This window comes from Prosopis cineraria, unplaced genomic scaffold (genome assembly GCF_029017545.1).
Source record: "Prosopis cineraria cultivar Desert tree isolate PC_DT_omini unplaced genomic scaffold, ASM2901754v1 PC1687, whole genome shotgun sequence".
Taxonomy (NCBI): Eukaryota; Viridiplantae; Streptophyta; class Magnoliopsida; order Fabales; family Fabaceae; genus Prosopis; species Prosopis cineraria.
The window spans coordinates 18021-28923 of record NW_026557012.1 but is presented as its reverse complement, the minus strand read 5'-3'; the positions used below and the strand labels follow the sequence as shown (position 1 = coordinate 28923).

Below are 10903 nucleotides of genomic sequence, written 5' to 3'. Positions count from 1 at the left end.
ACCCCACCTCACCGTTCACACGCACACACTAGCACTTTGATGGCGGCGCTGCTCTGACGTCACCCTCCTTGAGATGACCTGTCGACACGTGTCTACCTGACCCCACAACCCCTGAATCCTAAATTATTAGTGGCAGCATGGGGCCCTGATGCTGCTTTGTCTTCATGGTCGCTGTGGCAGTATTACCATTACCTTTTGACTGCACCCCTTCGTTCCCTCTGTTATATATTCTCGTGAAGAAGAGTATAAAGTTACAGCTGTTGTGTCTCAAAAAATACACCTGGGAATGAGGAGGACAGACAGGCAGTTAGGGGTGAAAAATAATCAGGCTGGGTTAAGTTTTTGATCAAATAGATTTAAATTTATATAATAAATTAAAAATTTAAACTTGTATGATAAATTAAAAACTTGTATAAAACTTTATTTATAACTCAAGTTAACCTACTTAAAACTTGATATGACATGAAAGCCTATTTAAAAGTTTTAACCTATTTAAAATTATATTTATATTTTAGTTTTAAACTTTTTAAATATACTTTTAAACTATTATAATATACAATATATAATTTAATTTATCAACTATAATATATAATAATTAAAAGGACTTACAACTATAATACAATATAACAATAAAATATAATATTAAAATTAATTTATAAATTTAATATGATTGAATATATAACTAAAAATAAAAATAAAATAAATTGATTAAAAATTAAATGATGAAATTGATATATTACATTATATATGTGGTGCGCGTAAATAAGTTAGTCTATTGGACTCAATAGACTAAAATTTAAAAAAATAGATATGCTCTATTTAATTAATTAAATATAATTAAAAATCTCAATTTAATTTGAGCTTATTTAATAAATAAGTTAGATCAGGAGCCTCTATTAAAAGCCTGGTTTATGTCCATTTCTATAGGTAGGCCAGCGCGTTATTGATAACAAAAAGGACTGGCCAAATACAGGCTAATGTTAATTATCTGATAGAGATTTTGATGAAAAAGGAAAGAACAAACAGCAAATATATACCGGATCAGAGAAATGGAGGAAAGGATGGTATTATTATGTAGGTATAAAGCTCATGGTTGGATCAGAGGGACATTAACGAGGAAGGTGGGCTGTAGCACGCCCTAATATTGTAGGCGCAACGGCATCCAGAAAGGGACAAAGACGAAGGCAAAAGCAAGGTGACTAGTGTGCGGAAATGGAGATTGGATTGAAAAGTCAAATACCAATAATCATTGTTAATGGCACTTTGTTGGGGAGCTTCTTTCCACATACATTAATCACAGCACTAGCAAGTTCCGGTGGATGTTCAAGTAAAAGAAGATGCTCTTCTTATTCCCAATCAAAATCAATCCCCAGTGATTTCCACACTTCTTATTTCCTACCGAACCAACAGGGAATAAATAAATAAACAAAGAACCACCCTCGTCTCTCCCGCAGAGAATTTCCAGGCTAAAGCTCCAATGTCCAATGACCCCACAAGTGGGTTTCGCCTATTGGCCCACGTGGCAGTCATGAAACCAAAGAAACCGGTGCTGGAATTATATTTTTATTTATTTCATGCTTCTGTACTGCCACATTTTACTTTCTTGATTGGGATTGGAAAATACCATGGCCTCGAAATATAGTTAGTGCCCTCCTGTGGTCCATACACCCGTCCTTTTCACTGTAGCCACTCTAATGTTTCTTAATTCAAAAGGAAACTTATTCATTATGAGATATTTATGATACATATGTAATTCTTCTGTTCACCCAACCTTGATTAAAAAAGCAATAATAGAGTGTAATTAAAATCTGAAACTCAATATCAAATATCTTACGCATGCATGTCTGTACATCGATCAGGCTTCTCTGTTTCATTTTATATATTATAGTTCTGAGAAAACCTGGCTTTGTGAAATACTGATACATGCATTCTTGCAAATAAGTTGGTCTGGCCACCAAAATTAAAGCAACTAGTAAACCAAGATTCATATTATCGGTCTCGGTCAGTTATCATTACAGTCAAAGAATGACTAAATATTTGCGTGAGAATTCAACTAAAAGTTGTTCAAACACGGTCTTACGACGTAGGTAACTACGTGGCATTCTCATTTGTTCTAGTGGACCATCAGTGAGTTACGTGCGGCACACCCAATATTGTTGAAGACCATGACATTTTTTTTTTTTTATGCTTTTGTCCCCGTAGACTATGTTGTTTGAAGGACGTAACGGCCATTAATTTTGCCACCAATTTTTTTTCTTTTGAAGAAAACACCCCCTAGCCGGAAAAAATCAATACATCATCACTTGTATTCCTGAGAACAATGATTTCTGTAAAGGCTAACTAGAAGCCTAACTAGAAGCCAGCTAGGCACGTAAGTATCAGATGGAGCGAGTCAAACTTTGAAGGAAAGGGAGCCACATGACGGGGTCTTCCCCATATCATTGGGTAATATCAACGAAGTTGAGACGTGCTGCTTCATTCCTGACCACAGATAAGAGAAAGCAATGAGCCGAGGCCATGCTACGCGTCACTCCCACAACAGCTCAAACGACAATTATCTGGTTGTACTCGGTTATCCTCATCTATTTTGGTGGTCCTGGCCGGTAATATTGATCCTCACACAATTGAAAGTCTCATCCAACTTTTTTTCATTGTTTCTCACTTTTCTGAAATTATTATATACCTAACCTCATATATGAACCGAGATCGGATAACCCTCTTGTGATACCTAGCCATCTCATATCTCCGATACAAAAGCTGTAACGTACATGATTGATGAGTCCAGCGTATATACAGCATGGTCACCGGATATAGATAAAAGGTGAAAGCAGTAAAGCGAAAAGAAAAGCGTCAAAAACTCACCCAAAAATAGATAAAATGTGTACGGAGAGTCCTGGTTCTATGCATGGAACTTGAATGGGGTGAGAAAGAGCCAAACTGGGTGGAGATAATAAATGCAGGGTCTTTGAACTTGGATATGAAATTATGGTACTGGGAAAAGTCGATGTTATCCACAAGTATTGGACTTGGGGGAATCATATCCTAGACCTATGATGCTGTTCAAAGGTGCTTTTAAGGTGGTGGACGAGGACACAAGTGCACAGTGTTTTGAAAATTGGATCAGAATCAGTCTGATTTATATGAGAAAATCTTTTTAAAAGTTAAGCCTGGTTGAATTATTTTGGATGGACATGGACAGTCAGATCGAGAATTGGAATCAAGTCAGGAACTGAATTCGATTTTTAAAAATTGAATTGTTAAAATTTTTTTTTTATTTTTTATAATTATTTTAAATAAATAACTAATTTTTTAATCATTTGATATTATGTTATATCATGTGACTTGTTAAGTTATGATAAATTTAAAATATTTAATTTTTTAAGTTAAATAATAATTTTATATGTATTTCTTATATTTAGATTATTATATACATATATAATTTTTTTAATTTAATTATTACATCATTTATTTAACTATTAATTTAATTTGATTAAATTACATGAATTGTAAATTATTGACTTTTTTTAATTCAACATTCAGCTTGATTTAAAAACATTGTCAGTGCGGGTGTCCACACTGGATGCCTCTCTTGTCTATACGTTTGCTTAAGCATTGGGGTACTGCGTCAGCCTGAACAAGAAAAAAGAAGAAAAAGAGAGTAGTCATTCCCATAATTAATGCCTTGTTTTACCACCAATCCTATGCTATGTAACTTGTTGACCTAGAATTCTTCTGCTTGTCACATGATCCTCTGCATATCCCATATATTACAAAATATCTTGGCCACTTCACGTGCACAACCATAGCCGAGCAAATAAAATTGATGAATTGATGCTCTTAATTTTTTAGGTATAGGAATAGATTTGTTCTATTGGAAGGGGTACTGAACTCAGAATATGCATTGAACCATAAATATGATAAATCCATTTCTATTTTATTTGGGAAGATTTGATCTCAGTCTCCAGCAATCAACACATCAATTCTTATTTGCCAACCTTTTTCATGTTTTATATGTCATACAAGACTTCACTCAACCTGTTAAAAAATAATATTAATACACAGCCATTCTGGTTCGATCAAGCCCTTTTGAATTAGACGGCAAGTGTAATTGTTGTGATTTTTTAAAACTTAAGAGTATAAAATTTGAATTAGAGCCAGAAACTAGAGTGTGGGCGGAAATCACATATAAAAAAGAAAAAATTACATCTAGGCCCTATAGAAAAGAATTTATTACCAAGAGATCCTTTAAAATTCACAAAATACTTTTAAATTTTAAATCTTATACATTTACAACTTAACTAAGGGCATTTATAACTAAAAAATGAGTATTTTTAATTTATTATTATAAGTTATCATTTTCTTTTATAAGTTATAAATGCTCATTACTTATGTGTAAATACATAAGATTTGATATTTGAAAATATTTTATGAATTTTATAGAATTTATTAATAATTTTTTTTCATAGGATCTAAGTATAATTTTTCCAATAAAAAAAAAGAACTCTGCGTCTGCAGTACTTGAATATCGTAATGATTAACTAGAAGATTCGAACAACGCTAAATAATTTGTGGTTATAGTAAGTTGGATCAAAAGAAATAATTATATTTCTGAATAGCAAGTCCCTCACAAGCGAACCAAAATTCAAAATTTTTGTTAAAAAAAAATACTCATATTTAGTATATGTTTGATTTTTAATTTATATTTGACAAAAATATATTTAGAGAATCCAGCTCTTTATTAAATTTGGCAAAAATACATCTCGAATGTGGTTTGAATATGCTTTTAAGTGTTACTCAAATGGGCCATTAATATTTGACTATATCTCAAATAAAATTGTATTCAATAATAGAATATTTGTGACCAATAAAAAAGGAGTAATTCCTCAGCCTGGTTGAGTTGTCCTGCTGCCTCTAATAAATCAAGATAAATCCAGTAATTAACTCGGCCGTTTGTGTTAGAAGAATTCAGGTAGGAATGACCCGCTTAATTTGCTTTTTTTAATTTATAGCACAATTCGAAGACTGTAGAAGAGAGAGAACTTTTATGGTCGTCTAATTATATCCTTTGGATAATTCTAGGAGGGATTGAGGCTGCTTGACAATTTTGCTAACAACTAGCATAGAAGTCTTTTTTCTTTTTTCGTTCTTTTCCGGGTTGAGGGGGGTCATTATGAAGAGTTTGATGGAAAAAATGAGTGAACGATTAGTCAATAAGAAGTGGGATGTATACCTAGAAACACAATTAGTTAATTCCCAACTACTCTAAAGTCACGATGGTGACTTCTCTATGTAGTTTTCCACGTGTAATTACCTAATCTACAAGGACGCACATTAATTTATGTTTTATGTCAAGATGCCTAACCTCGTCAAAACTGTCCAAGCAACTTTTTACTCACTTTTGTTTCAAATTAAAATATTGGAAATTTATTATTGGCGCTTAAATCATTAATCACAGATTGATCCTTCTTAATAAGAAGTCTTAAGTTTCTGTTTTGGGTATCTAAAAGCCATTAATTTTTGTGTGAAAGACATGCCATTTGAAAAGAGGCCTGCAGTTACATTAGTCTTGATTAAGGACTTATAATCCAGGCTAAATATATGACAATGTTTACCAGCGAGTGGTAACCAAAAATACAAGGCACTTTACAAAAAATCGACACCATTGAATTCTTCTTTTTCACAAGTGTCTTTAATAATTGTATTGTAGATAATGGTTATTTACGAAATAAATAAAAGATGATTAAGATAGTTTAATTTAATTCTATTGATTTTTTTTCACTAATTTAATAAATAAAAATTATTTTTAACTATCTTTCTTAATCATGGTAAAGTAATTAAAAATATCTTATATTGTACTCCCTCTATAAAATAATGTGAGACATTTTTTGAGAGGTTAAATGATAAAAAAAAATATAAGATATTTTTAGTCTTTTAAGATGCAATTATTATCTTTTTTAAATTATTCATATTGAATAAATTACTTTATATTTATTTTAAGGTAAAACAATCTATTAAATAAAAATAAATATAAAAAAATATAATTAATTTAAAAATAAGTAACTACTTTTATTAGGAGTAATATTTAATTAAAAATATTTTATTTTTTAAATAAAAAGAATATACACTGTCAAGTACTTTCTTTTGAACCTACCTAGGTGCTTTGCTTGCAAAACACTTCATCGCCAACTTAATCGTGTTCTATCAAGAAACTAAGATCGATGAAAGAAATAAAACAACCCCATATTTTTATACCATAATCACTTTATTCGAGTATAACTTTATTTGCTTGCTTTAGAATTTGAATGAAATATTGAACTTGACAGTTATATCCTCCGATAATAAAAGAGATAGAAAAAAGAAAAATATCTAAATCTTAAGTGACGCATAATAAATAGGATTTTTTTTTTTTGTAAAAATAACATTGCATTTCTTCTGGAGTTTAGGCCATTTATTAGTTTTTTTTATATTACTAAAACTAATAAATAAGATATTATCTTATTATTTAGCATATTTGAACAAAAAAAAAAGGACAGAATGGTCCGGGCATCCAACCCTGGGATTACCCTGCGACCTTTTTCTTTTTTTTGACCAAGCCTTTAGGCTTATAATGCGTGCATTTGATTACGGCTCTTTCTCACCATGTAAACTTTTCACTTTTATATTACCCCAAAAAAAAAAAACTTTTCACTTTAATTGGTCTCTTTAAAGAACAAGTCAATTTGAGCTTATCTCGCATGGGAAAGGTTATCAATAATGAAATGAAATTATTCACAATTTTTTAAAACATTGTTCTTATAAATCAACTTTATTTACAGCAAATTTGTAGACGGAAGAATTTAACGAGTCTTTGCGGACTCTCGGATCGGAGAGCACATTGTCTCACTGGCAACAAAATAAAAATAAATAAAAATGAAAATAATGACACTCACTGTTAGAGAATTGATTGAGCATATTTGACGGTTGTTATTCTCTATATTTCACTGTCAACAACCATCAAATATGCTCCCGTTATCCATGTAGTTACTATATAATTGACGGTTAAACAATCATGAATTATATAGTCATATACTTGATAATTATTTGTAATTGTTAAGAATAATATACTAAAAATTATTCTGGTGAAAAGTTAAAAAGGTATATTTGAGTATTATTTCATGTCAAACATGTTTTCATATATTTAATGGTTATTTGAAATAATCATTAAATATGTATGCATATAATTATCAAATATGTTTTTTTAATATGGGAGTTGCTTTTTATACAGCCCCTCGCCAGTATAATTTGCAATTTACACTAAAAGTAATCCTAAACAACTCAACAAGCATTATCATCAACAACATTTTTTTAAAATTATTCCTGGTGTTCAAAAAGTCATAAATTTTATTCTTAAATCACAATCCTATTCTAAAAAATGAAATAACAATCACATCCTAAATCACATTTTTTTTCTCCTAGACCAAATGCACACTCACTTGATGATTAATGTGTGAATTTTGTATGATCTATATTTGGAATACGTGTTGAAAACACTCTTCTATGACTTCATTGATGTGAGTATCATTGAATTTTTCACAATAAGTGTCATTCTAGAATTGCAATTTAAATTATTATAACCATAATTAAGTTAGTTAACTAATTAAATTTTGTTATATATCAAATGTATTTAAATTAAATATGAACCTTGACAGGGATTGCAGTCTTAGTGTGAGTAATGATGTCCCTAATGAATTTCATCATGCAATATCCATAATTCATGGAATCTAGTCTTTGAAGTGGTACTTTAAAAAACCAATAAAGATATATTAAAACATTAAATAATTATTAATAAATACTTGAATAATTAATATTTAAACACATACCTTCGTTATTGTCCATGTGAACAATTGGTCAAATGCTTTGACCTTGGGGATAGCTAGAAATTAGTTCGTGCAATGCAAAAACACGGCCTTAATAAAATTAGCATAAGAAGTTTGAAATATAAAAAAAAATACAAATATGAAATTTAATTAATGCACTTACTTATTGATTAATTCTATCATATCTTTATGATTATCCGATTGCCCGCTAGTAGAACACAAGTAATAGATACCCAATGTCTCATATTTTTTCTCATCCGAATTGAAGGTAATAAGCATTCAATGATCCCTAAAATAATTAACAATTATAAAGAATATATAATAAATTAAAATAGTTAATGAAATTGAGAAAACACATGGAATATAACAAATTATTAATCCTTGCATGTAAATAATCAAGAATAACCTCCTTCCTTCTTGGTAGTCCTATCTCTAAAAGAATCACACAGTTACTTTACTTGATTTTCACGATCGAAAGACATTCATTCCTTGTGTGCTCAAGTGCAACCTTAATAAACTCTTCATCTTATTCAAGTATTTCTTCATTGATCGATTGGAAGATATCCATTCGTTGTCTATCTTTCATATATTGAAAGAATCATTTTAAGAAAAAATATGATTAGTGACTCATTGATATTTGCCAAATTAATTGAAGATAAAAAATTATTAACTACTTAGTCTTTTAATCATGAGTCACATTTGTTTTACATACATAATTCCTCTTTAAGCTTTTTTAACTACAAATACTTAATTTAAGTTAAAAAACTTTGTTTAACTTAGTTTACATAAAAATGTGACTAAAAAGTTATAAAACCATGAAGTTTTATTACTATGAAAACATGAGGCAGCATAACGGCTTCAAAATGCAATATTCTTGGGCATTTTGCCCTCTCTTCATATTAAACAATCCCATTTGACACAACCAAATGCATGAAATTATTAGTTAAACTAAGCTTAAAAAATAAAATTTATAATTTGATACAATTAACATTATCAATCTAAATAAAATTTTAGCAGTATAACGGTTTATAATTAAAAGTTTCCCAAGTATTTTACCCTATTTTCAACCCAACTTAATCACAAATAGCAATCAAATTCACAATAAAGATTAAAATAATACAATAGCTAATTCAAAATCCCCATATAGCACAGATTCAAATCCTTTTTCACACAACTACATTCAATTTACATAGTTTCAACAGCAACAAATCAAATTTAAACAACCTAAATTAGTAATTAAACAAAACATAACTTCAGCCAAACCGATATCAAGCTTCAGTCACACAATTTGCAGAAAAAATCCAACAAAAAAAAAATCAATATCAACCTAAATTGCTGAAAAATCACTAAATTCAAGTGAAATAAGATCACTCACCAGAAATTAAGCAATATAGAACCCAAATTCCAATCAACCAGATGAAAAAAAATCAACAAGTGATGAATAAAGCCACTACCACGCTGAAAATATGATAGAAAGGGAAGTTAGAGTTGTTAATCCCAAACTTATAATATGAATTGCAAATTCATAGTCAATTAGGCGAAGCCAATTAGACCAATATAGTACACCAATTTATTTAGGCAAACCCAAATCTAGATTCATTGCTAATTCATAGCTTAACATTTTACATTGAGAACTACAATTTTGGTGCAAACATAAGTATTATTTTACTTTTTGAAAGTTAAAAAAAAAGTTGGTGTTAGATATGACAAAACACCAAAGACGGGGTGAATTGGGTGTTTGAAAAAATTTTAATTCTTTTATAACTTTTTAACAAAATTGTATTTAAAGAAAGATTTAAGAAAATTTGAGTTCTAAACTTTGTGTGTAAGAATGCTAAAGTTATTTTTGCAAGCTCAATATGTGTAACAATGTTTAGAAATTGTTTCTAAGTAAAAGTTTAAGTAAATGTATATAGTTATATCAAATTTAAGTTTACACACTAAAACATAGTATAAGCTAAGGTTGTTAGAAATATAAAGAGGTAAGGGAAAAGAGATTGCAAACAATGGTTCATCTTGGTTCAACTCCACCTCTTGAGCTTACATCCAGTCCCAAGCAATTACTTGTGGTTTTTTCATTATAACACAAGCTTGAGTAGTTGCTTGCCACCTCGATATATTCACAAGTTTAGTTTAGACTCTTGTGAGCCTTTACAACAACTTACTTTACTAGTGAGCTTTTTTTCTTAAGAGAACAACATTTCTTGATTTCAAGAAAAATCTCTCCATCACCTTTATAAAAGTTGAGTATGTGAATCACTCAATTGAAACTTTCTCTAAGAGTAATGAGTACAATAAAGCTTTAATACCAAATAATAAAGATATATATGATATTGGCTCAAGAACAATGATTTTTATATAATAAGGGTAATATGATTATGAATTTCATAGCTCAATGATTTTTAAGGTTAGTCTCTTGTTCAGCTCAGTTTGGATTGCTAAATGTATAGCTTGTGGAGTGAAATACATGTTAAAGACATCAGATGACTGTTTAGAGACCTTACACAGTCATTATAGCCATTAGTGCAAAATCTTGTGAGGAACCAAGGTTGATTGAGATGTGTTTTAAAGGTTTCATAAGTGAAAATGACATATCGCGTGTGTTTTGAAAGTGCCTCACACGTATTTTGGAGTTCCACATGAATAGGTGTAAATTCTTGCTTAGGAACCTAACAAATCACACAAAAAATTGCATGTGGTAATGTCTAGAAGACAAATCACGCAAGGAAGCAAAGTGTCTTCACACATGATTTGGACCATAGAGGCTATAGAATGAAAAATAAGATTCTAGAGGTCATTTCACGCTTGTGTACAAGGTGCTTCACTCATGATTTTGCTTACAGAGGCTATTTAGTGCAAAACAAGGCTTTTGGGTGCAATTTCATTCATATGTCCAAGGTGCTCTCACGCGAGATTTGAACACTAATGTTAAATCACACGTGCGTCTCAGCTGTTCCCATGCATGATTTTGAGGGTTCACTACACATAACTTTATGATGTCTTAAGCTCTTCTTGAATTATTCTTCTCTTTATCTTTATGTTCTTCA

General features: G+C 30.3%; 1 long non-coding RNA gene across 1 annotated transcript; it reads right to left on the bottom strand.

Moving 5' to 3' along the window:
* Window positions 1–1960: 1960 nt before the first annotated feature.
* Window positions 1961–2938, bottom strand: LOC129300637 (uncharacterized). The gene is made up of 2 exons (XR_008590803.1): window positions 2863–2938; window positions 1961–2481 (listed from the first exon to the last, which is right to left on the bottom strand). It is a non-coding gene; the product is annotated as an uncharacterized LOC129300637 (long non-coding RNA).
* Window positions 2939–10903: the final 7965 nt, after the last annotated feature.